This window comes from Centruroides sculpturatus, unplaced genomic scaffold (assembly GCF_000671375.1).
Source record: "Centruroides sculpturatus isolate CEXI.00-Female unplaced genomic scaffold, Cexi_2.0 scaffold117, whole genome shotgun sequence".
NCBI classification, from domain to species: Eukaryota; Metazoa; Arthropoda; class Arachnida; order Scorpiones; family Buthidae; genus Centruroides; species Centruroides sculpturatus.
In genome coordinates this window covers 551,621-579,263 of record NW_019384308.1, presented here as the reverse complement: position 1 = coordinate 579,263, position 27,643 = coordinate 551,621, and the positions used below count along the sequence as shown (strand labels likewise).

At 31.1% G+C, this 27,643-nt stretch overlaps 2 long non-coding RNA genes across 2 annotated transcripts; one reads left to right on the top strand and one right to left on the bottom strand.

The window, feature by feature from the left end:
* Positions 1 to 951: 951 nt before the first annotated feature.
* On the bottom strand, positions 952 to 3,860 carry LOC111620249. The gene is made up of 3 exons (XR_002755890.1): positions 3,503 to 3,860; positions 2,459 to 2,761; positions 952 to 2,374 (listed from the first exon to the last, which is right to left on the bottom strand). It is a non-coding gene; the product is annotated as an uncharacterized LOC111620249 (long non-coding RNA).
* Positions 3,861 to 4,027: 167 nt separating this feature from the next.
* LOC111620256 lies at positions 4,028 to 4,520 on the top strand. Its single transcript, XR_002755891.1, has 3 exons — positions 4,028 to 4,115; positions 4,207 to 4,300; positions 4,484 to 4,520. It is a non-coding gene; the product is annotated as an uncharacterized LOC111620256 (long non-coding RNA).
* The last annotated feature ends 23,123 nt before the right edge of the window (positions 4,521 to 27,643 follow it).

The following is a 27,643-nucleotide window of genomic DNA, read 5'->3' as shown; positions in this document are numbered from 1 at the left end:
GCTAATAATTTATGCCAAGGGTTACTAACATTTAAATTAGACTTAATAAGTTTTGATGTATCTTAACAACATATCATTTAATCAAATTTATTAGAAATTGATGTTTTAAGTGCTGTAGATCAATATCAATGGACGTGTAACACATTATGCAGGATAATATAAATTCCTTAAGCAAAATGCCATTTTAAAATTCTTTGGTATGCATATAAATATATTTTTTTCACTATAATTCGCTTGAATATTTTGTTAATGATATTATCATATTTCAGAAAGAGGAAATGAATAATTAAGTATAATTTTAATTAAGAATAACCATCTATATTTAACCCAGTTTTTAACATGTTTAATATATTTTTATATATATAAATTTTAAAAAAAATTTAGATCACTGTCACTCGTAGCTGTAAAAATTGTATCAAAAGATGACCATGACATAGTTTCATTAATTTAAGCAATTCAAGTTAACATTTACATAAATTATTCAAAATCAGAATGTTTAATTAAATTAGTCTTAAGAGTGTGGAAAAAAGTTTTTAACAATGTAAATTAGATTCCATTTACCATAAATTTTATTCTTGTTATATGAAATATGCAGTTTATCTTCCTAATTTTATTCTTAAGAAAAAAAAAAAGATAAAAATTATGTAATGAGTTATGAATCATATAATTTATGCATTAAAGGCAACCATGCATAATTTGGTTAATTTTTAATGAAGGCTTTTAAAATTTTTTCTTATTTAATTTTATTATTTTATAAAAAAAAAACTTGAAACAGCCTGTTTTTATACATTTATTTTTTAAATGCAATAGTGTAAAGATACAAAACAAATTTTGTGATATTTTTTGTATTATAAGTTAGAAAGATGTAGAATAAATATTACAATTTATATTAAAAAATTTTCATATAAAGCATTTTTTACTGTAAATTTTACTGCTAATTTTGAATTTTGATTGTGTTTAGAATTAATATTGCAAAAGATTCAGAAGGTTTGCTTTTATTTTGTAAATCTGACTGTTAGATAGTCTCTCTTAAACATGGATCTATATGATATTTCAAATGTTTTATTAGAAATTATAGTTTTTGATCCTTAAAACAATTCAGACATTTTTTTTCCTTTCTTGTGAGCACTGAGAGGGGCCTTCTTTCATACCAGGCCTGTAGCTAGAGCTGTAAACTGTCTCTAGAAAATTTTGGCCATCCCTTTCCGGTGTTCCAAATGACAAAATTCTGTTTACATATTTATCCAACAAATACAAATAATCAATTTTTAACATTTAAATTTTCAATATTTTTGCTCTTTTTTTCTGTACATTATGTAGCTATATTCTATTCTATTTTATTAAAAAAATATTTTTTGAGGACCTGCTCTAGACTCCTAGATTCCCAGTAAGGCCATTCCATAATTTGCTAGAGCCACTGCTACTATAGGTTTCAGGTTTTAGTCCCTTTTCCATTCAGAGAGCACTAAAAGGTCATAACTATAGTTGGTCTAGTAGAAACTTCATTTCTTGCCTATCATGGATTTGGACAAGTGCACAAGTACCAGGTAGTGAGGGATATGGCTTGACATTTTTGGGACAGACCATACCTTAAAAATTTCTGGGGTGTTTGTCATTTGGATTCAATTTCTGGTTTCCAAAGTCCCTAGGCTGATATCTTAATTGCCTTGGTCATTTGGCCAGTTTAGGCTTTTAAACTGATTAATCTAATAGAAAAAATATTTTTAATTGTATTATGAATTACAAGAAATATTTTTGTGTAATTATTCTATGCATATGGTTTTATTCTCTGTAAGAAGTGCTTTATTGAAGTGAACTTCTAAATAATTAAAATTTAAGTGCTGTTTTGACCTTATAGATCATCTTTAGATGCTTTATTACTTCCAAAAGAATAAAATTAAATGTTAACATTCTAAAGAAAAAAATTAGAAATAATTTTAAAATTTAAATATTCCCATTTACATTTTTCTGATACCCTTTGCATGGTTTGATAACATGATTAGAATGTTAACATTTACTTCTGTTCTTTTAGAAGTAATTAGACACCTGATTATGAGCTGAAAATGGTCAAAGTGATTTTAGTTTGAAATATTTAAAAGTTTATGCCAATAAAGCATAGTTTTCTTGTAATTTTGAATTCTGGTTAGAGTTTTGAAGTTTTCAATTTTATTGTTTATGTTTTAAATAGATGTTCTTTAATTAATATATCATTATTGATTGATTGATTATTTGAAAATTTTAGAATAAAGAAAGATTCTTAAATGTTTGACATTTTATTCATCATTTTTTTTATTGACAATGAATTTGACAGATTAATGGACAATGGAACTAAAATAAAGTCAGCTGCTCTTCACATTGTGTTCTGTTCAAAATTCTAGGAAGAAAAATTAATGTACTATAAAATAAAAACATTATTATTAAGTCTAATTAATACATGAAATTTTTAAACATCTCTCACAATGCTCTCGTAAGTAAAACTCCTGCTACGGATTATTGTATTTAGTATGTTATCATTAGTAACTTTTTCAAGTAATAAGCAGTAAAAGACATTTGAACTTATGATAAAAATAAATAGAACTTGGAAAAAATTCAATGTTACATAGACTTATATACAAGTTGCAATGGAAAGGCATATTAGTTCAAATTTAATGCTGTTTTGTTGTACATAAATAAAGCAGTGTACATTAATTTTGTTGAGTTGAGCTTTCTATATTTATTCTTAATGTTTGTCATAATTAGATTCATTATACTTTTAATAAACCTAGAAAACATTTTAAATACTTCAATTTCAAATAATGAAATGATAAATGTTTTAAATAAAATATAAATAATTTATAAATTTATAATTCAAGTAAACAGTTGCTCTTAAAATATTGTTTGGCTGACGTTTATGATTTAAACCATGTGTATATTATATAAGATTTATGGTCATGTCTTCTATATTTAATTTTCTTATTTACACTTATTAAAATTTATATGTAATATTAAGAATGTATTGAATTTTCAATTAAAAAATTATTATAGTTTTCCAAATAGAAACTATATTACTATTTTATAAATAAGATGTGATATTAAATTTTATTATGCTTTTATCCATTTTATCTATTTATTTTAAATTTTATTTTAGTTAATTTTTAGTAAGTGTTGTAGACGATTTTTAAACATATTTTTACTTAAAAAAAATTAAGTTGTATTTTAAAATTTATGCACATTTTTTAAACTTATAATTCATTTTGTATCTAATACAGTAGTAAAGAATAGGAAATAATTCTTTCAAAGACAGAATGAGATCCCATAATACATATATCATGATTATGCTTTTTGAATCTGCAACTTTTTGTATAAAGAATATATTATCCTTAATTAACCTGGCCTATTAACTTACTCCTTACTTGATTATTTCATTCATTTCATAATATTAACAATTTATTTTCTTTTTCTTTGTTATAACATTACGTTTTTGTTAAGGTTTCATTTGTAAAAATAAATGTAGCATACTCACTTGTGACTTGTAACATTCAGCTTGAATAGTATATTTTTTAATTTACGTATAATTTTGACTCATTATCCAATCTTCAGTAAATTGTTTAAATTTTTTTTAATTAAATGATGTCGAATTAATGGAAACAATTGTTATCCATTCATGATTTTGAACAATACATTTAATAATGTTTAAAATGGTTTATTTTCTTTAGTTTTAAATTGTTGGATTGATAGATACACTAAGCTACTTTGAAGATATTATAATTTGTTATAATTATTTATTATTTTACTATACATAATTAAAAGTTTCATACTTTTTTGCTAAATATGTTAATCTATTAAGTACATTCTAAAATAGGAAATGTCAGACATTTAATAATCTTAAAATAAATTTTAATAATTTTAATCTGATAAAATATTTTTGAATTACAAAAGTTATTTATATAAAAATATTTTAAGTCAAAAATTCTGTTGGATATTGACGAATTGTGGAATATAATACATAGAAACCCTCTTGAACTATTCTCATATGATTTCAATTGATCTTGGCAGTGATAAATTACCAATATACTATGATGGTTGTTCTCAACCAATGGATCATAAATCTCCTTTGGGATTGATACCCATGAGATGTAAGAATTCTAAGAAAAATCCTCTGGAAAATAAAGAATTTATTCCTTTTTCTTTCTAATAAAAGCAATCCTGTCATATTGGTTTTTTCAGATTAAATCATTGAAAGCTGTAACTGTTTATAAATAAAGATGAGGAAGTTTGCATTATTATTCTAAGAAACTAGTAAACAGTGTTTATTTTTAAAGTAAGTTGGATTAAGTTAATTACATTCGCAAAAGATTAAGTATAAAACATTTTTTCTGATTCATTAAACAAAAATGTTTTTGTTACTACCGGTAAATAATTTAATTTTCTTTTATAAATAAAGTCATGGAGATAGAGAACATTTTATTGTTGTTCATAAATGTAGTAATTTTTTTTATTTCAGAGAGATTTTTGTCCTGAGCATTTCAAGAAAATTTTCCCCTTTAATCATTGGTAAAATATTTTGGTATAATTATGTAAATGAACTATAAATATAAATAAAATAAGAGTTCATAATAAAAAGTCAGTGACAAGCATTTTATGACATTAATATTTTCCTTTTTATATATTAAATTTTAATATATAACAACTGTTTTTGTGTGTAAATGTATAATATATAACTATTTTTGAAATTTTGTTTATTGAACATATATTGCAACATAAAAATTTTGAAATTGTTAAATTTAACTGTGTTTAATATTAACATTTGTTAATTTTTGTGTTGTTAGATCATTTCTAAACTAATTTTATATTAATCTATAATTTGATATCTATTTATATGATAAAAAATGTAGTAGTGGTATATTTAACAATGATATGTAATCATCAATAATTTGTTGTCAAATCATGATGATTACTAACTTATATAAATAGGATTTTTAAAATTTATTTACATAACAGATGAATATCTAAAGATTAATCTAAAATTTAAATGTTTTTCTTCTTTATCACTTATCAAAATGTATTTTAAATTACAGAAAAAATGGTATAAAAATATATAGTGCAATAAACTTTTTTTAAAATTTTGTATAAAGAAAATTCAATCTGACAATTCACATCTGGATGTATAATTGCATTTTTTGTCTTCCTTCGTCATTCTTCGTAAGTGAAAAGATGAATTTCTAATTTTTTTTTAAATAACTGAATTACATCAATTGGCTAAAAAGATTTTAATTTATATTAAATTATCAACATTTTTTTATTGACTGTAAACTACTAGAATTTATTTATTAGCTATTTTATTTATCAATTGTAACCACATATATGCTTCTTTATTATTATCATTTATTAATTTATTGATGTTTTTATAATTTAGTTTTTGTTAAATTGATTTTACAATTCTTTTATACTTTTTGATGAAAATTATGTCAAATTAATTTTTATTATTAAAAATAGTTTTTTTTATAAGTCATTTTCTCATAAAAAATATTTTATAATTTATGTAACAAATTCCTTTCTTGATGCTTAATATTCAGTTGCTTCTATTAAATTTGTATGTTATTGAATTTTTGCTTTTTTTTTTATGTTAAAGCAAACTATTTAGTTACAATTTTTGTGATAACTCAGGATTTATTTTCTTCATAATTTGAAGTTTAGACTATGTACAAAAAAGTCAAAAAACTTTTGAGTCCTTCTTTATCCTTTATACACCACCATAGAAGTAACAGCTTAAAAAAATGCTTTGAAGAACTCTTCTTAAACACTGATAAAAATTGGTAAAAAATTTCCACACGGTTAAAAAAGATCAAGTGTNAGAGAAGCAGAAGAATGCAATGAATCAAATATTTATTTTTACATCATTTATATTTTATTTTTATTTAAAACAAAATGAAAAATAATAAAAATCTTGATTAGACAAATTATATAATTATTATTCAATGTATATTATAATCTAAGAATTCAAGATAAACAAATCCTAACAAACAAAAATATGTTTGGAATGAATAAAAATATGTTGCAAAAATTGATGTATGTATATATATATATAAAATTAAGGAAGTATGACTAAGCAACTGTCATTGAGTAAATATAAATAAAACTATATTTGTACATATTGGAAATGGACAATCTATAAAATTCAAAAATAGGAAATTTCAATGCTTCTTCGGCAAGTAAATGATACTGTAAGCAAAATATAAATAATTTATTACTTTTTCAATACATTTTTTTCATATACATATCAATACTATTGTATGTTATTTTAAATAATGCTATTCTAGAGTGAGTCATAAGAACAAAAGTCTCCCCATTCTCCATTAAAATTCTATACACTTTTACTTTTTTTTTCCACCTGTTCTCTTGCATACATTTTGATTTTATCTCTGTCTCTCATGTCATTTTCTTCTTTAGTTGTATTTTTCTTTACATTATTATTTTTTTATTTCAAGATAACTGACTTTATATATATTTAATGACTTTTTATGAAAGAATCTTATATCAAATACTTTTCTTTCCTATCAATATAATCTCTATTTTTTTCTTTAATACTCTTTTGAATGAGGCTGCCATAATTCTGTGATATTTAAAATTTATACTTTTAATTTTTCATAAAAATATAATTATATTTAAACTATGTAAATAAAAATAAACTTCTATAATTCTTGTATGAACAGCAGTGCAATTTCATAAATCCAATAATTTAAAGCAATTTTAAATAATTTAGTTAGTTCAAATATCATTCTTATTTTTAAATGATGAAAAATAACACGAGAGAAAAAAACTATCCCTTCAAATTATATAAATGAAACATAAATTATAAAAGAAATAACAGAATGAAAAAATTAGAGATTATATTGATAGGAAAGAAAAGTATTTGATATAAGATTATATATATTTAATGACTTTTTATGAAAGAAAGTCAGTTATCTTGAAATAAAAAAATAATAATGTAAAGAAAAATACAACTAAAGAAGAAAATGACATGAGAGACAGAGATAAAATCAAAATGTATGCAAGAGAACAGGTGGAAAAAAAAAGTAAAAGTGTATAGAATTTTAATGGAGAATGGGGAGACTTTTGTTCTTATGACTCACTCTAGAATAGCATTATTTAAAATAACATACAATAGTATTGATACGTATATGAAAAAAAATGTATTGAAAAAGTAATAAATTATTTATATTTTGCTTACAGTATCATTTACTTGCCGAAGAAGCATTGAAATTTCCTATTTTTGAATTTTATAGATTGTCCATTTCCAATATGTACAAATATAGTTTTATTTATATTTACTCAATGACAGTTGCTTAGTCATACTTCCTTAATTTTATATATATATATACATACATCAATTTTTGCAACATATTTTTATTCATTCCAAACATATTTTTGTTTGTTAGGATTTGTTTATCTTGAATTCTTAGATTATAATATACATTGAATAATAATTATATAATTTGTCTAATCAAGATTTTTATTATTTTTCATTTTGTTTTAAATAAAAATAAAATATAAATGATGTAAAAATAAATATTTGATTCATTGCATTCTTCTGCTTCTCTGCCATTAATCATCAAAGAATATCTTTCTTCATTAATTACCTGTTTTCTCACAACCTTTTGATAATCTGATAAAACGAAATTGAAAAAGTTGTCTTTTATATATGCAAACAATAAGTAAGTAAATAATTATAATACTTAAGAAAAAGAAAAATTAAAAATAAAATAACAACAAATAATACCTTATTGATCTGATGTATTCAAATATACTATTGGACTATCTGCCATTGACATTACTACAACTATCTACAGATAAGGTTTAATTAAATTTAAAAATCAAAGAAGATAGAGTTGTGATACGAAAAGAAAAAATATGTAAATGATAAATTTAAATGCAAGATCTATATGCATTTCCATTCTAAGATGAAATAGAAAAGGAACATAAAAAAAAAACAAAACTCAGTTCTGCATTGAGAAGCTCTTGTTCTATGAATTTAAGTCAAATACAACAGACAAAATTGAAAATGATTAAAATGTAATAATGTATTTGTATAGTGTACAGTACTTCTATATATAAATGAAATTCTTGTACGATTATTTGTCCAAGAATATTCTGTTTTTCTTGAGAAAAGGATATTAATTGTTTCACTTTCTATCCAATTTATTTAACTTTAAATGGAAATTTTTATCGAAATAACCTCTATATTCCATTAAGCTATATATAAGGTTTGTTATGAGTCTTAACTTTTCAGTCATATGATAATGTAAATAATTAAAAAAAAATTTATTTGACTCCTATTTGGTGTTTATAAGGTTGTTGTTGTATAACTTTTAATTGGTAACTATGAAAGAATCCTTAATAAAAGCTATATTAAACTTTAGAAACCTAATAAATTATAATACTATATGTCTACCAACTCTCTTCTTATTCCCTTTTTATTAATTAATTCTCAATTACTGCTATATTCCAGTTATTTTAGGGATTATCACACAAAGAGACTTGAAACCATTATTTTATTGTAAAAGTATTTAATATATTATACAGCATTCAATCTGATAGCTAAAATGCATTTTGAATTTCTTATCGGAGTTGTACACAATACATCCAGACTCAATGCGATATCCTCGCAACAACATATCTAAAATCATACATTTATTAACCCTTATATACTACGGTTCACTGTCGACAGTTACCCACTAATACATACACAGTAAACTTCTATTTCAAAAAAACTGTAATTAGTAAAATTTACAATATTTATCCTAAACCTTTTAAAAAAACTTTGATCTTTGGTGAAAAAAAAAGTTTCAACAAACACATTTTGTGTGAACAATATTAAAACTTTTTATTCATTAAAATTTTTTACATTAAACAGTACTGCTGACTCTTGCCATTTTTTAAAATATATTTTATTTTTGTTCTGTGGAGGCTTGCATGTATGTGTTTTTAACCAGTTCTTTACAACTCTTATAATTATTTTTCACATTTTCTTTAATTTTTATATCCTACTCTTTTGATTGTTTCCTTATAACAGTAATTGAGAATTACCTAATAAATTATCGTCTGTTTTTAATTACATCCTATTCTATATTCTTACAAAATATTTAATAAAATATTAGTAATATATCCTTAATTTATTACCATAATTAAAAATTTTGGAAGCATTCATTGAACTCTAGAATATATTCCATTAATTAATAAAATGTAATAATTTCTATTCTGGTGGAATTAAAATTTAGCAGCTGTTTGTTTATATTTTATTATGTCATATGATATTATAATTAAGGAAAGAATGAATAAAATTAAAAATAGTAATTTATTAAATGAAAAATAACAGCTTTATATATATATGTAAATGTATTTTAGACAGCAAAAAATTCAATAATAATGTAATTAAAAAATGTAATAATTTAAAAACCTCATAAATTTTTATTTTATTACCAATAATTTGCATAGTTGATAGCATGTACAAAATTGAAAGTAGTTTACCTTGTTAACTCACTCATTCTATATATATATATGTATGTATTTGTTTGTATATACTGTGCTTTAATACATATAAAATGTATAGACAACGACACTACATTCAAGTTTAGCAGGATTTTAGTTTTTAAAAACTATTAAATTAATTGATATTGGCAAGAGATAAAATGTCGTTAGTTTATTATAAGGTGGAAGATTGAGACAGGTACAGTTTTTTTTAGAGGTAGTGCACTTTCTCTTGTGCTATTTATATTTGAAAGTTATTTACCATAGAGAAATTCCCTTAACTGCATTTTAATTTTGTATAGGAGGATGCTGAATATATCTGGTGATGTCACTTTTATTTTAAAACAAATGTTCAGTTCGAAAGGGATATGAAGTTGTTGTCGTTGGCACTGCCCTTTTCCTAATCTCAGAAAAATAAGTATGGATTAAAAATGTTGAAAGATTGAGTTAAAGTATTCATTTTTACAAAATCAAACTTTTCTTCCCCTCCTTTCCATTGAATACATTGTATTGAATCAAATATTTTGTCACACCATCAATTAAAGTGTACATTCATTATGCATAATAAATATTATTGAAGTGCAATTGCTAGCATTTTATATTAGAATGTAATTAGTAAACGTCCTTTATAATTAAAAAATAGCACATTCAATAGTTTTTTTTTATTTGAAAGAAGAAAAACAAATCCATCCAGGCAAAATGAGTTTTTTTATTTATTCAATTATAACTTTAGGATGATAATAAATGTATTATATAACACAAAATTTTACTATTAGTATTTTATATTAATTTACAAATTTTTATATAAAAAAAACATAGCTTTATTTCTCTGTAAAGGCTCTATAATTCTGAAATTCCTATTATACATTAAAAAAATGAAATGTTAAAACATATATTAGTATATATGCATATATGATCTGTGCAACACATCAATAGTTCAATCTAGAAAAATTATGAGATGAATATTATATCACGTTTATATTTATAGATTTTTTTTTAAAATTAAATAAATTTCTTCCAAAATTTGCATACAACAATGTAATAGAAGTATCCCATGTATTTAGGGGAACAACGGTGTGACGTTTTTTCTCTAGTGTAAGTGCGTGAGTGGTGTTTTTTCCCTTCCTCCCTCTGTTGTTCTTCAGCTCTGCGTGTAGTTTTTACAGGTGATTAGAATGTGGCAGGTGTTCCGTGGACAGGCCCTCCTGCTGGGAGGTTAGGATATTTAATGACATCAGCTAACGGGCATCAGCAGGGAAGGGGAGTTGTTTGTCTGGATGGTTTAACTTCCGCAAAGACGTTATTAAAAAAAATCTTTAAGTCTGTGGTACAGGAAGGGCGACTTTATTCTAACACGAGTATTAGCATTCCTCGTTTAAACCCACGTACAATCGCCGACCGATCGTCTTACAACAAAGGACTCCTTGTACGTAATTAAATCTTTATCATATATAGTAGAAAAGGAAACATCACCCACTTATTATCTTAGGTACCTTCATTAAGGAACGTTCGTTAGACAAAGAAGAGAAGATGACGATAAAAAAAGTCGATTGTCAAGTGGATTAGATTTCACTTCTATCTCATAAATATTGTACTGTACGCTATTTGGCATTCGCTACACAGAATATACCGTAAATGTATAAAATGTATGGGGAAAAAATTTAATAATGTCGGATATTATGCTGTGTTGCTGTCGTGTTATATTCTAACATAACGTCGTTAAAAATAGTAACGCGGGATAAGAGAGTACCGGGAGTGTCACGTGTTTCTACCTCCACGCTAGCAAAAACTTTCGATTTTTCTTTTATAATATTGAATTTCCGCGGTTCTCTAGAAGATTTCTTATATGTTTTTCCCAATAAACTTGTCTAAAACACTTGTAAGATATTTACACTCGTCACTTGTACCCCATTCGTGTTCTTAATGTTGTTTGCAGCCAGTCAACTATCGATCTCGTTGGTCATTTGCATAATTTTTCAATTCCACGTGGCACATTTCAAAATAGGCCGATTGACTAGATCTTAAATTTATTGCTATTATTGTTAAATATATATTCATTTTTTTTCTTAACTTTTCGTTCTCCCACGTTTTAAAATGTTCGATTTAGTTGGTCACCCAGAGTTGCTTTGCAAGTTTTTATGCAAAACAAACAGGAACATCGACGAGTGATTTACAATTCTCCGTGTGTTTGGGCCACATTTGGTTGTACTCTGACAAGATAAATGCCCGTTTCCTTCCACGAAGTATCGACGAAATGCTCGGAAACGTTATAGCCTTTTATGAAGTCCCGTAATGATGTCGATTTGCATCTTAAATCGGGGTTGAAACGTCAATTAGCCAACTGGAGTGAAAATTTGTCGCGCCTAAATACTGACTTTTTTTTTTCTTCTTCTCTCGAATGGGGTTGATTGTAACGCGGAATTTTGTACTTATTTTTGTTATTGTAATGGTCACGACATCAGTCGATTTTAGTAGACATTTTTGTTGCCGTTAGCCACAAGAATTCCCACTAAAACCACAGTAGTTAGCCACAAAAATGCGGCGTGTCTATCAAATTAGCCGAATACAGTGGACATTTTTATTGCTCCACCACTTCTGGTAGTGTTAATATTAACCCAATAAACAACTAAATTATTCGAAACTGCCGTTTTAGCGAGTTAACTATAACAACGATTAAGTAAATGTTTTGTAACTAGCAGTTAACAGACTTTAAACCTGTTAGCTCCATTAGCTTTAGCAGGTGTTAAACTAACTTAGTTACTGTGCTAGCAGTTTAGTTAATTGATTGTTAAATCCACTAATAACTTTTAAATTCGATAACGAAGATTTAGTGTTGCTGTTTAGCAAGCAGCAGACCGAGTTGGGTAATTGGCCAGATTTACGGTTTAGTTAGTACGCCGGATTCTAATTAACAAAGTTAACTTTGTTGATTAGCACGCTATTTGCAAGGGTTATAAGTGGTTTATTAACTGTTAAATCCATATTTAACTTGTTTTTCTTGCAGATTTTAAGTTGGAAGTGGCGTTAACCCGGGTTCTGACAGATGTTTAATGTGATTAATAAACAAGTCACCTTTTTTATTTTAATGGCGTATCTGTAAGGAACACGCTAACTTCTTTAATCACGTTAAACAGTTGTCAAAACCCAGTTAAATGATTTAGTAAATGTAGAATTTAGAAGAAGCGCAAGTTAATTAATTAACCTCTAGTTAAATTAACAGCTAATCTGTTTTGCAATTTTAAGGCATGCTTAGACTTTCGAAGGCAGTTCTTTATAAAATCTGTTAATAATAATTAGGTACGTGGTAGAATAATGTGTAGTTTAACGGTTGTGATTTATCCACTACAGTGACGAATCTGTTGACACAACAGCTTAGCGGTTTGTATGTTGAGGATGACGCCGCTTATTTTAATCGATTACCTAATAAATTGTTCTAAAAAACGGCAGATAAATAGCTAATCTGAGTATTAAACGAACTTATGTAGGGGTTACGGCCTATCGAATCGCTGCAAAAACTAGGTTATTGTGTATTTATCTGTATCGGTTGCAACAGTACCGGAATGGTTAACCCGTTTCATAATTAAGATTCGGTTTCGTGTCAAGCAGCGCACTTTTCTAAAACATTTTTCTTGCCAGAAAACGAGCCGAAAATATTGATAACTGTTATCCTTTTTTGTCGAAAACAAACTTGTTGAACGTAGTTAGTTCTTACCAGGAAAAAAAATAAAATAAAATAAAATACATATGTTGGATCGCTTCCAATTATCTTTCTTTTCTCATTGACTCCGTTGGCTATTCGCATGTGACCACATTAGTTTGGTCGTGACCTTTATTTCACGGTCAGAGAGATGACGTCAGCCGAACCTACCCCTCCGACTGCAATAATGAGCTACCGAAACTTTACACCTCTGTCTATCTGCCGATAAAATATCCGAAACGGCGGTTACTACGTTCCGTCGTAACAAAATGGCGTTTAGTAACGGGACGCGTTGTTTGTAAATGATCAAAAGACGATCGCGACCGTTTCAGTGAAAGCGATATTTAAAACACTGTCATAGAAGTATATAACGTTACGCAACACCAGACAAGTTTATTGATATTCTCCAGACTAATGTGGCCGTGACGTCAGGTTTCGGCACGGAGAGTTTTCGGCTAATTATGTCTTTAAATTTTTAAGTTACTTTCCAAGTTTTACGACGAGACGACGTTAAGTTGATGTTATCGATCGAACGTGTGTGTGTTTGTGTGTCTGCGCGCGCGTTTTCCGTCCATTACTGGCGGGGGGGGAAACGTCAGAGAAATTCTTGTTTGGACGCTTAAATCACGCCACTTCTACGAAATTATCCCTTTAGCCTCAGGCGTTGTAAAAGCGTCAATAAAATAAATTTTTATTGGCTTCGGATTTCGTTCGTAACTCTGACGACAATTCGAAGTCCTATCGCTGTGACGAATTTCGAATTTATTATTATTATTTAAAAAAAAATAAGGCTTCGGAGTCACTGACTGCTTGGTTACAACGGGGGGATCCCCTAGATGGTAGGTTTTTCGTATCGATCGATTTTATCCGCTAGGGGGTAAGGTTTTTGACTCCGCCGGCGACACGTGTCTATTCAGATTCGTAGGTGGAAGATGCTTACCGGACGCCCATAACGTGTTGATTCTGGTCACCCCGGCAACCGGATCAGAGTCCGGTTGGCATTTAAACATTCGTTACTGACGTCATTCGATTGGAAATTGATGCTTTCAGGCTGTTTGGTCTGTAAGTGGGGGAGGGAGAGCGAGAGACTAGTTTTGTGGGGTTTTCGGGTGATTTAACCGGCATATCTAACTCTGCTTTCGGTGTGGGGCATCCCACAGATTACGTGCGAGTAAAGCAAGGCGGTGGGAAATAACCGAGCACGTGATTGCTGACGTCTGTCCCAGCTTAGGGTGTGGTTAAACGTCGAAACAGAGCGATTATCTTTGGTTTGGATCCTAGATTGGGGAGATATCGGGTCATACCTTGAACTAATAAACTTTATCAAGGTACTCATTTGCGATGGAAATGAATCGGTGGTGAAAATTTTCTTGTAAATTTTCCGTCGGACAAATGTATGAGGTTGCCGTTTACCGACTTGGGTGGCATTCTTTTATATTTGGACAACTGTCAGGGTGCAATTAGTTGCGTATTGTGTATCGTTCTCGTGCTCTTTTTTTTTTTCTACAGGCGCGCTTTATCGATACAGAAATCCCCCCGTGTTTTTGCTCCTATTGCCCGGGGCGATTGTAGAACCACTCGGAACAAGATTAATTTACGCTACCACAAGTTAAATCTCAGAGAATTGGGGATTGATGTATACCACCAGAGCGAAATCCGTGACGTAGGAGAAGATTGATTTACGCTACTGTTTACGAGGAGAAATTTTGATGGTTTGGTAGATTTTTTTCTCTCAAATCTCGACCGTCCGAAGCAATATATGCATTGGTTTTATTTGCGCAGAATGGGGATTATATTACCTCTTCTATAATCCCATAATACTGTAATACAGGTGAGGAATTTTGTTGTAAATGTTTGTCACCAGCTTAAAAAAATCCAACTAATTGAAACGAACGTTACTTGTGAGGTAAAATGTAGTTAATATCGCGCCATTAATCATCTTAGTTCGTTGTACGTGCTCGATAGATGTAAACGAGTTACGGGGGGACGTCCAGTCGTGGGAAGAAGTTCGTCTTCCCCGTTGTAGAAGTTTTAAATGGCTTTAGTGCATCGGAGCAGCTGTTTGCAACTGTTCCTCCCTCGAATGCACGTTGCCTCGTCGACCGTTCTGCTCCACGTACAACGGAGCAAGCGCTGTAAACATGCGCAGTGGCGTCCCAAATATCAGTTCAGTAGAGGGATTTGTTGACACCGGACGATCTTTTGGATTGTTCCCTTTAAATGTGGATAACTTGATACAAAAAAAAGAGAAAAAAAATCATTTTTCCTCCCGGTTTTGTGACTACTCATCATCATCTAACATGGACGAAATCGGCGCATTTCTTGGACTTTACAGTTAGAATATTGCTGAGGAGAAAAGGAAAAAAATAAACAAAAACAGTAAGTTTGGTGTTTGATGGCAATTTGTTGACGCTGCCGCGAGTAGTGGGATGGTTGGTCACGTGATTCGGCGCGATTATTTGGCTTTTCCATGGAGTACCAAGCTTCGAGACTTGGTTGCGTCATGCAGATTTTCGAACAAAAGTCATATTTCTGCGAAAACCGATGAATGGAAAAGAGCTAGAATTGCGTGACATAACTCCATTGCTTCACAATTCGTTTGCGACTGTGTGTGGTACCGTTCCGGTCCCGGTCACACTCTTCTATTGTGTTGAAGTTATACTATAACGTTCGGAGTCATTGATGGTTGTCGAAAATTGTGCACCCTTTAACTACTAAATTTTTTTAGAAGGTGGCGAAACGTACGAGTTTACTCGGCACCTTATCGATGGAAAAATATACGCAGAAATACTTCCATAGCAACATCGCACGTGGAGGGTGTTGCTTTTTTTTTCGAAAGAATCCATAATGTTTGGGTTTTTGTGTTATGCCAAACGATGTCAATAGCTTAGAAAACGTATATTCAACTTATTAAGCGGAAGGAAGAATTATTTTTCTTCTTTTTAATTCTCATCCGGTGCCAAATCGCGTGTTTCTGTTCTCGTTCGTGATTTATGAGAGCGTTTGTCGCACGGACAACAATACAACGCTCAAGCCAAGTTTTTAGAAACTGACTGCCCCGTGGCTACGTCGCTCGCCTCTTATTTTTCTCAGTTTTTGACACAGTTTTTGAATATTCCGAATAAAACGAATTCAAATAGAGATATGCCGATCGTATATTTAAATTTAGTACAGTGATTTGCATAAACACCTGTTATTGGGTTAGGTAGGTACTACAGTACTCTGCATAAAAAAGAGCGAGTAATTTAAAGAATATTTATTCTTTCGATTATTATTTATTTATTTTTTTTTTTAGAAAAAATATAGACAAAGGAAAATTCGAACAATGGACACGTTTCTTCGTTTTATTGGGGAAACAATTTTCATTGACACGCGAATCTTGTTTCTTGTTTGCTTACGTCAGAAACAAGACGTTGCATGCATGAATTGTCAATGAAGTCAGTGTTATATCTATGTTACGCGCCCTTTCGGTAGTTCCGAAACTGGTGCGTTTTGGAATTATACCTGACGCGTTGCGTTATATAAAAACCGAGTTTTGTACGCGTTTTAAAATGCTGTTTCGTCCCCTTCCCAGAAAAATTTTCTTTTAGCGTGGTAACAGTCGTAATCGCCGCTCGGAGGGATGGCGTTAAACAACATTAACGTGAGAAGTTTTATATGTATGACATAAGAAGAACGTGACTTCACTAAAGGGTGTGACAATGGAATGATATACCGAAGGTGTTTTGATACGTTGCCAATTTTGCAGGTAATATGCGCGTTAGACTGCCAGCTCGACTAGTTTCTACAGTCGGGGGTATCCTTTAACCCGTGCAGAACTCTCCAATAAGTGGTTAGCTGATTGACCTACATAAGCCCGTATGTCGGTCAAACAGCTACCTTGCGTGTAGTTATAGTCACCGTAGTTCTCCGTTCTACCCCACGTTAACGGATATAACGCCGAATCCCATTAAGGCCCAATATGGTTCAGTTTAATCCCCTTTCGATGCCCGTTTTACTGGAAATCGGCGAGTTAACCTTAATCGCATGGAAGGATAGTAATTGCGCGTTGTATCACGCAATACGAAATTTATTGGTCACTCAGAAATTTACGGCCAGGTCTAGCAACGCGATAGGGGAATATCCAGAACCATAAGGGTCAATTATCCCAGGTTGCGTATTGTCTTCGTTGCCTAATAACTTCAAAGTACGAATTTTATCGCTTAATTGGTGGTATATGCGACTCCATGGACTCATTAATCTGTTTGGTAGTCTCTTGCTGGCCATACGGTTTTGTATGACAATTACGGTTTGGGTTGTAGTTTTAGGAGAGTTGAATAAATTTCCTTCGTGCCGTGTGATTTTCTGTGTTTAAAATACAGTATAACCTCCGAATAGCGGACACGAGAAGTTTGTTTGCTATTTAGGAGTAATTGTACTATTTGAAGGGTCTGGCGATTGTAAAACTGTTTGTTAATTAATGGAGACTTCGCTGTATATGTGTGTTTTTTCTCGTTCGTTAGAATTAGGTGAATGTCTAGTTTTTATTTTGTAATAATTATTTTGGGTGTGGAGTGTGTGTTGTTATATTATGCAATATCGATTCAGTTGAGGTGGAGTTGTATCTGATACTGGTTTATGTAGTATTGGTTCAGTTGATATGGGTGTTGCACTCGATACCCCGGTATCAGTTTAATCTAAATTGAGTTCTGTGCAGTATCGGTTGTGTTCTATGCAATATACTTTAAATTGAGTGCGTTCGTGAAGTATTATTGGTTTAGTAGCAATTATTATAGATTGTGGGAATAGATGTTACTATTATTCTCTTCAATATCAATTCGATTTGATGATTTTGGTTATGTTTTATTCATTATTAAATCGTTTTGTATGTGACCAGGTTCTATCCCGTGCTGTATTAGTTCGGTTTAGATGAAGATAAAGTCAGTTTTTATCCATTTGATAAAGATTGATGATGATTCTATGCAATATCAATTCGATTCTAGTAGACTATCTGTATTTAGTTTTGATTCTGCGTGATATTAAAGCGTTATCTGTATCGCATTAGAGCGAATTTTAGGTGGATCTCAGCGTGTTCTCGCATGCAATATCGGGTATTTTGTTGTATAACCATGCGTAAAAATGATACTGACGCGTTACTTACATAATATTATAAGTCGAATTTTAGATACGGATTTAAGATATTACCCTATGCAATGTCGGGTCTGAAAGGCGACCTATAAAATCATCGAGCCTGTCAGTTCAGTTTGGATAAATTATCGTCTTGCTACAACGATAAAATAAAAAAAAAACTGTCGTATGCAATAACAATTCAGCATGGGTGGAGTTAAATATATTATTCCGTGCAATAGTCATATAGAAGGGATGTGGGAGTTAAGTCATGCAATAGAAACTTGACAGTGGGTGTGGAGTTAAGTTCCTGCGTAACAATCTAGTTTTGGATGTGGATTACCTTATGCAATATTAATTCGGAATCGGGTGTGGAATCGATCGTGCAATTACCAATTATAATGGGGCACAGTTAGGCGGACTAAAGCGCTCTCGTCCGGACGAAAGTCGATCCATACGACTACACATTAAATTATTTTCGGATTAGCTTAAACACTCCTTTTCCTTTCCATCAATATCCGCTTTACGCGATGTTTGTTTAGGAAACGCCTGCAAATCTCCGCCGAGAACAATGATCATTAGCGCAAATGATCTTGCTGCAGGTTGCTGGGACGGTCACGAGCCGATGGGTACATATCGAAATTGGCGACACGTAAGTAACAATCGTGAGCAAAATCGAAAGAATTTCGACTTTCTGTTAGTCATTAAACATCTGGTTTCTATACGATTGCTCGCAGCGGCCTTGTAGGAAAAAAATTTTTTTTCCTTCCCCCTTCTCAGATCACGTGACGTTCCCAAAATGGTTCGGTTCTTTATCCATTTTATCCTCCCTTTACCTGTAAGCAGATGGCTAGGAACTAGTTCCATATAAACAAAAATGGCTCGGGCTTTCAGGAATTGCTTGTCTTACCTTTTAACTCTGGTATGCTAACGAGTTAGCGGTAATGACCTAAATGGACGTTTGACCCGCAGCTTTGAATATTAATTTTTGTATCTACCGCTCTTCTTCCGTGGGATCTTTAGTAACATATGGGAGGGGGAGGTCTCGAGCCGGTTGGAAAAACTGTGCCAGGATCTTTAAACCCGCGCTCGTCGTAACTTACCGCATTATCATATAAATGACAAGAGCTCGTTTAAAATATTAAATCAAGTAAATTGCCGCGGGTCGGTTTTAGGGATTTGTGCCGTTTTCGAAATGGATTTTTCCTTTTTTTTTATTTTTTTTAAACGTGATCGATTCTCTTAAACGTGCCGGTTACGTAATTTCCGCGAGCAATTAGACTTTAGATTTTCCGCCATATTTTAAGTGAGAAATTTACGAAATCTCACCAGTTTCATTAGATTTATGAACCCCGCAATGGCGAACTTTCGTCGATGTCATCGCTTTTACTGCCTTCTGTCATCGATTTCTCTCGTCCCGATTGGAGGAAATAATTTGACAATATCGTGAAAGCAAAGTGCATTCTCATGCTAGCGTTGTAAATTCTCCAGATCTGTTGAATCTATTGGAAAAGAAAAAAAAAATTCGCCTCGATTTAACGCGATATTCTTTTCATTTCCTTTGTAAGTATACGGTACATTTTTTTACTGAATATTTTGTGTGTTTTCCTTCTAATCTTTAGTCGAATCTAGCAGATTTTATTCAATTTGCCTTAGTCTTTAAGGGTGGCCCAAAAGTCAGTTAACCGTTGTAAAGGGGGTCCGACTCGTTTAAATACTTCTCAAACGTTCACGAATCAACGCTACGGCTGTTTTGTTAAGCCTCTGATAAGATACGGTTAACCGATTTTTGGCCAGTTTGCCTGTACGTGGCCTGTGAAATTAAATTTCGCACCTTATATTTTGTATGTGTACAGACAAACAGTATCAGGTTCGTAAAATTAATTCTTTAATTCGTCCTTTTATTAAACAATTTTACGTGTCCAGCCGGAGAGGAGCTTTCAGATAAAGGTCGACCCCGTCTCGCGACTTTGTTCCCTTGCTGTAAAGGAAAAGTTCGTAAATTCCTAACTGTAAGTGTGAATTGGATGCCCGAAAGTTAATACAGTATTATAATTTGATAGGATGTCTAAAAGAGCAAATTGTATTATTTCGATTTTTAAATGAAAGGTGTATGACTCAACTAAAAAGGATTCTATACTGCTTGTTATTGTTAGTCAACTCAGCGAAATTTTGTAACTGTTTTTGTTATTAAGTGCAAAATACAAGAGGAAAATTTGATGGAAATTATGTGCTTTCGGATTGAAATATTTCCTAAAATGGGGATAAGTTTGCTAATATAATCGTTGTAATTGTTATTTTAAGTAGACCTAAATATTATCTACGTGCAACATATAATTTTTTCTTTTTTTATAAGTAGTAATGCTTAACCACGTAAAATTAAATTTCCTACATTCCAACTTTTCCCCCCGAACTTATTTCGGGGAAATTCCCTAATCGTGACGTTCGGATTCTCTCCCTATTTATTCATTCCTGGTAAACGATCGTCGCCATCGCTTTTCCATCGTTTGTATTGAGGAAACAGATTACAGAAGTGACGAAAGAATGTTTCGGCACCTCTGTATTAATTTCCCCCCCCGTCTTAGAACCGTTTTAAAGCGAAGAAATTGTCCTTAATGACGAGTTAATTAAACGAGTGTGTGTGCATGTAGAAATTATCCCCACAGAAAATCGTACTCCGCACCGAAATACAGCGCTTAGCAATTTTTCATCGAGTGATTGATTGATCCAGTTTTTGAAGTATTCGAAGATTAAGTACCTAATCGCCTTTTATCTTTAAAATCTACTTGCGGAGATCTTTTTTTTTCCCCTACATTTTTCCCTGTACGTCGATCAAGTCTGTAAAGGAGTGAGCGCGTTAAGCAGAGCGAACTGAATTTATGTTAAGCAGCAGCTGAAGATTATGTGCAGTTTTTTTCCCTTCCCCTTTCTATTTAACTCTCGAGCAGTTAGAGAATTATTTACATAAATAATAACGCATTGTGCTGCTTAATGGGAAACATTTATTCGAATAATATATCCGTTTTAAAACAATAAAGTTTAAATTTACCCATTTATTAAGATGACGACGATGATAGCCCTTCTATTGTTGGGCTTAGGGAAAAAAAAGCGTGTGTGTGTGTGTGTGTGTGTGTGTGTGTGTGTGTGTCTGTATATATGTCGCGTGATCTTAAAATTACAGTTTGTATCTCGGATATTAGAATAAATGCTATTTTGGTGGGGGGTCTAAACTTTAAAATCTGATAAAAAACGAGTTTGAAAAGTTAAAGGTTCGATGATAAAACATCTGCTTCGTAAAGATGATCGAGCTTTCGATAGATTGATAGAATGATCCATCACTTTGTATTTCGAAATGTAAGCTTTTGATACATTTTTTTTTCTTCCTGGTTTATTTTTTTAAAGAATAATAGTGAAATTCGTGTAAGGCGCATTGAATATCAATACAGGTATTGGTATACAATTCCTTTCAGATAAATGCTCAGTTTTCTCTAATCGATTGCTTTAATGCTGAGCCTGGAGGTTTTTCTTTGAAGAATTTTGTTTTTTTCAATAATAAAGAACACCGGGTTGAAGCTCAAAATAGAAAATAAACACCTTCTTACTAACATTAGATCTTTTCAGATCTTCAGATCCTTCGCATTAAAAGACTTGACGTTGTATTAGATGTGTAAGAAGGGGTCCTCTTACACATTTAACCCAACTTGATGTGTAAGTGTTTATCAATAATGCTGGTAAGATGTTTCACTTGTAGATTTTCACTTGCTTCCATCTTGAAGCCATATAATTCGGTTTACCCTGCTGCGCCTAATATATTCTTTAGACTTTGGACAAATCATTTAAACTTTAGAGCTTTCTGTAAAGATTTACTACTAAAAGATGTAATATTTGAGACTGTATAACGATCACGTTTCGTATCGGGTTACGTTTCGAGTTATAAGGCCGTACTGGAATATGCAATTCGCTTTGCTGAAGTAAATTACACGCTAAATAATTCACGCGTTCAGCAAATATTTCAGGCTAAACAGCTTTATACTCAAGGCTACTTCAGACCACACTCCTGCCTATAAACATCATTCTTACTACAAAAAAAAAAAAAACAATTAATTTTCTCATGTTGCATAATTCGGTTACCTCCTTCACATTATCGATTGAGAGTTGCTTTCTGATTGCATTCCACGTTGCATAACTGAATTGTATAACGTGAGTACAGCAATTAGTTTATGAATTAGTTGACGATAAACACATAACCATGTAAATTTCGATATTTCATACAATAAATGCCAAAAAATATAGTTTTAGAGATACGTAACGTTCCCTTCGTCGCTCTTCTTTTGAAACTATATTTTACACTATTTTTGAGGTCAAGCTTGTTTAAAAAAAAAACTGTATTTTGTAGCAAATTCTTAAGAGGTCAAACTTCAAATTTCACTTCTTTTTTTCGTGGAAAAACCAGTGAAGTTTGCTCTCATACAAAAGTCGTAAAAGTTTATCCATTTAGCAACTTGCATACTGAAGATTACTCTTCTTATTCTCTGTTTGCATCCACATTGTGTCAAATAAATACCATTACGATGAATGCCATACTGCAGGGGGTTTCGTTATTTTTATAGATTCGTTTCTGTATACCATAACTACGATTGTCATGGAAGAAACCGTTACTTCGACACAATAGTTAAGCTTATATTTGGAATTTATTTTTTGAACAATAGAGAAATTGATTCAGTTGTAACTATTTTTGGCATTCCAAGAAATCTAAGAATAAATTCGTTTTAAAATATTAAAGCTTAATAAACAGGAAGTTTACACTCGGACCAGCTATGATATCAGATAGTACTTGTTATTCTTCTCATTTTCTAACAGGAAATTTGTTAAGTTCCGTGCGTTTTTTTGAAAAAAATATAATGTTATATACAACGAAATCCAAGGTGATTATTATTATTATTATTTTTTTTTTTTTTCGAATGTTCACGAGTAAAATGCCAGAAATTGCTTGCTTGTGATTCAAGTTTTGAGTCAGTTACGACTCAATATAAAATCGTTTGAAGGGAATCTTGTCGAGTGTTTGATTAAATTAAGTAGGATTCATTTTTATTATATTTGGGTTTTGAAATTTAGTTGCCATTCTGTATTAGTTTGCTCTATATTAAATGTTATGCTGCTCGTTCATTCGAAATTTATTGGTTTCTGTCCAATCTTGGAACTTTATTACTCAATATTATCTTGAAATTGGTTCGTTTCTTGTGTCCTTTATATTAATTTTTCCTGAATCGAGTATCGAAAGTTAATAAGTTGAATACTTTCGTTAATTTTCAAGCTTTTTTTTTTAAGTTCTTTTATATAACTTGCTTGGTATTATGTTCTCGGATCTTGCAATTCAAATTTTACCTATTTTTAATCAAGATAGAAGGCGGAAAATTCTATATGACAATGCATTTTAATAGTGTTTTAGTGAGATGATGCGGATGGGATCATTCCCCATTCCGAAACCCTATATAAAATGTAGAATTTAATCGTGTGTACTGTACGTAAATGCAGTAGTGATGTATACGGGGTGAAATCACTCACCATCTTCCACCTCCATCTTGAAAAGTATGACTAATGAAAGCGTCTTTTTTCTTCTTCTTTTTAAAAAAAATATGTTAAAATTAAAGGTTTTAGCTCAAGTTAGAGTACTGTAGCTGAAAATCCACAAAATTTCGACCTTTACTAGGTCAAATTTTATGTTTTGTCTCCTTTAATTTCTTTATGCTGCGATAAATTCCACACAACTTTCTCGCTTGACCAGATTTTTAAGAGCCGAGATTATCAATAACCAGTCAAAAATTTGACCGAAAAGTTTGTCGATGGCTGAAAATCGAATTATTTTATTAAAAAAAGAAATTCTTTTATTCGTTCCAATTGCTGAAAATTGACTTTAGTCAGTTTCCTGTAAACCCTAAATCTGCTGCGTTGTCGTTTTTCAACGGAAAAATACTACACCTCAATCTCGGAAATGGTTTTTTTTTCTTTTATTTATAAAATCGGAGATTTCGCTAAAATTCGGAATTACGTGTGTAAAATTTCTCAAAAATAAACACACCGAGTAAAGTATTGGAAGATTAAATCGATTCGAGTAAAGTAAAAATTGGATTTAGTTGTAATCTTTTCGATATCGGCGTACCCGGAACGATATGATTCATAGAAATTCTGTAGAAATTCTCTCGAAAATGTAAAATTTTAGCATGTTCCGAAGTAGATACAGATCTACACGAGCAGATAAACAGATTATATCGTAAAATGCAAACATATTTTGAATATGTATGTAGCTTGTCCCGATCGCCGAATGAACACACTCGTAGATTTTGATAAGTCGGGGCGTTGTCGATGGGAAAACATTTGATATCCTCTGTATATCCTGTAAAATGTAGGCTTTCTTTGTTTAAAAAAAAAAAAACAAAAAGATAAGTGCTCGGAATTGGTTTTTAGAAGCTTTTCTCTCTCTCCCCCCTTACATTAAGGTTAAGGCTCTTCGGTATCTTACGTATCAATAATAACTCTACCTGAACTTTATACTACGAACGGGTTAGCCAGAAAGGTTATTTTTTTTTCTGTTTTGTTTTTTTGATTGATGTCGTTGTAAATTGTGGCCTCTTAATTACGTGATTAATACTTGAACGTCGTCACCCCTTTTTCCTTACTAGTTGGTGATCAAAGAGATGATTGCGTTAAATGATTCTAAAGTTGGAGACCTTTGGAGCTGTTGTTTTGGATTTCGATCGAGATCTGTTAAGATTATTTTTATGGTTAATTTACGACTTGTCTGTAAAATTTCAGGTTTGGAAGTGTTAATTGAGAGTAAAGAATGTGATAGAAATGGTAGTTTTTTAATTGAAGACAGTGTACTTGAGTATTTTCATTCTAATCCCTAACTGCAGCTAACAAAACTCTCATAATTCCTAACTGTAGTTAGTAAAATTCCTATTAAATCATATACTATATGATTTAATAGGAAATTCCTAAAACATTGGTGTAAGGATTTTTTTAATCTGTATTAACTGTGACTTTTGTTTAGCGGTTTTTTAAAATAATACCTAGAAAATTTAGAGGTTTCTATAAGAACGTGAATGTTGTAGTTCCTGTTAAGTTGTAAAACCTGTTGAAGATTTCATCCTTCCCACTTCAATGCATTGTTTAGGAGTTTATGCCCATAACCGACTACATAAGAATTGCGTATTACATCAATTCCATTCGTAAAAATTCATTTTATTATGCATAATTAAGTACTTAAACGGTTTTGAAGACATTGTTTCTATCAATTATAAAACTTGGACTTACAAGGTAGTTATTATGTTTGTACTGACGAAGAAAATTCACAAATGATTACTTATGTAATAATGTAAACAAGATTCCTTATAAGATTGTATGTTTGATATGTATGAATGTATGGTGAGTTCTATACAAATTCAAGAAGCATACCAACCTGGTATAAATATGCAACTTTTTTGAAGTTTGTTAAAACGTGATATAAATATTTATCGTAAAGGCATTTAGGTGTTAGGAATTTCGTTTTATCTATTTTGGAATCGTGAATGTTTTTTTTTTTATAAAAAATTGTTTTATTTTAAACTTTGTATTAATTTGTTTTTTTTAGTAATTTGTAGTCACCAGTTTAATGTGAAGTGCACAGAGCAGGGGGGCTTCTTACCGGTTGACGCATTAATCATGTAAAATTCAAATTCGGAGGGAAAAATCACGCACATCAAAGAATTTTCCCGTGTAACGTTCTCGTATTTATAAAAAAAAAGGAAGAAAAAATTCACTTGTAAAACATATTATCAAGCGTTATCCCCGGGGGTATTTCTTACTAACAACCGAGATTGCTACTAACCTGGATTCTGTTACTCGCAGATGGTTCACTGACATACACACAAATTCACGAGTGATAAAAACAAATAAACAAAATCCACGAGATCTTATTTTCCGTTTAAACGTCGTTTTACGTCACAACGTTCGTTGAAATGTACATTTAACGGTCGGCCTTGTGACGTAGATATGGATAATTTTTTGTACAGGCGAAGTATTGTACGTTAGTGGAGATATTGATCGATTCTTTTACGATTTTGTTAGATTTGTGTATTGTATTCGTGTACAGCGTACACTATTGTATGGATAGGATTGGGGATGGCCAGACATCGTCGACACATCCGGGTAACTCTACTGCCTTCGGGATAGCGTCGAACTCGCTATACCTGTTTAATCCGGATACTTAGAAATCTAATTAACAGTCCTATCAAAAAAAAACCTATTTGAATATAAAAAAAATTTCCTTAAAAAATTTCCTTTCCGAGTTCACAGTTTTTCATTGTGTAATAGTTCTGTAACGAACACGTCCGATATTTTTAACGGTATTGTTATCGTAACGGTATTTTTAGTGTAAGAGGGCGATATACTTATAAATGCATCCGATTTCGGTTTCACCGTTTCCGATCAAGGACGGACACACACACTAACCCGGTTGGTATACATCTGGAGTGACGGGGTCGGTCTCAGATGTAGGGAAGCGGGTCATTGTCTCCCGTACTTCTCAACAGATTGCTATGTACCATGTTTGTGCCGTATATATATCATTCAGAACTTCGTGTATTTTTGCTCTTCTTTTGTATGTTGTTTGTGTTATGCATTCTGTGTGTGCTGTCTCGCAAAACGTGTGAGATACGCAGTTGTGTGTGTCCATTCCACGTGTTTATGCCACGCTCGTCCTTTCTTGTGCTATGAATTCCTGTGTATCTCGGTCTGCGTGAAATATATGCTTGTGTCTTATCTGTATGCTATATCTTATCTATGTGGTGTGTATGCTTTTATCTTAACTCTTGTGTTTTTTCTGTGTGTAGCTGCACTGTGACGGTGTTGTGTTCTGTTTATCCGTGTATTTTGTACACAGTGTGCCTATTATGTATACAGTATCCATTTGAAGTCGTGGGTGATGCACATTGCAATATTTTTGAAGCTTTTGACATTTTCATTATTTAAATAGAATTTATGTTTTCGTACTTGCAAACATAAATTCGATTTAAGTTGTGTGCTTATTCTTTACACCAAACAGCTGATTATTCGAGCGCTAATCGTATCAATTTTTAACATGCATCGTTCGTCTTTTTAATGTAAAATTTATGTTAGCGATCTGCGTGATTTAAAACCAAATTATAGAAAGATACGAGCCACATAATCCATAAAACATTGCGAGTGATATAACATACCTCGGATGCGCTCAAAGCATTGCTTTAGTATGTAACCCGATACATTTCAATACCGTTTTACGTGGTTATGCACTTAATGCTACTCGCATGCAATTCC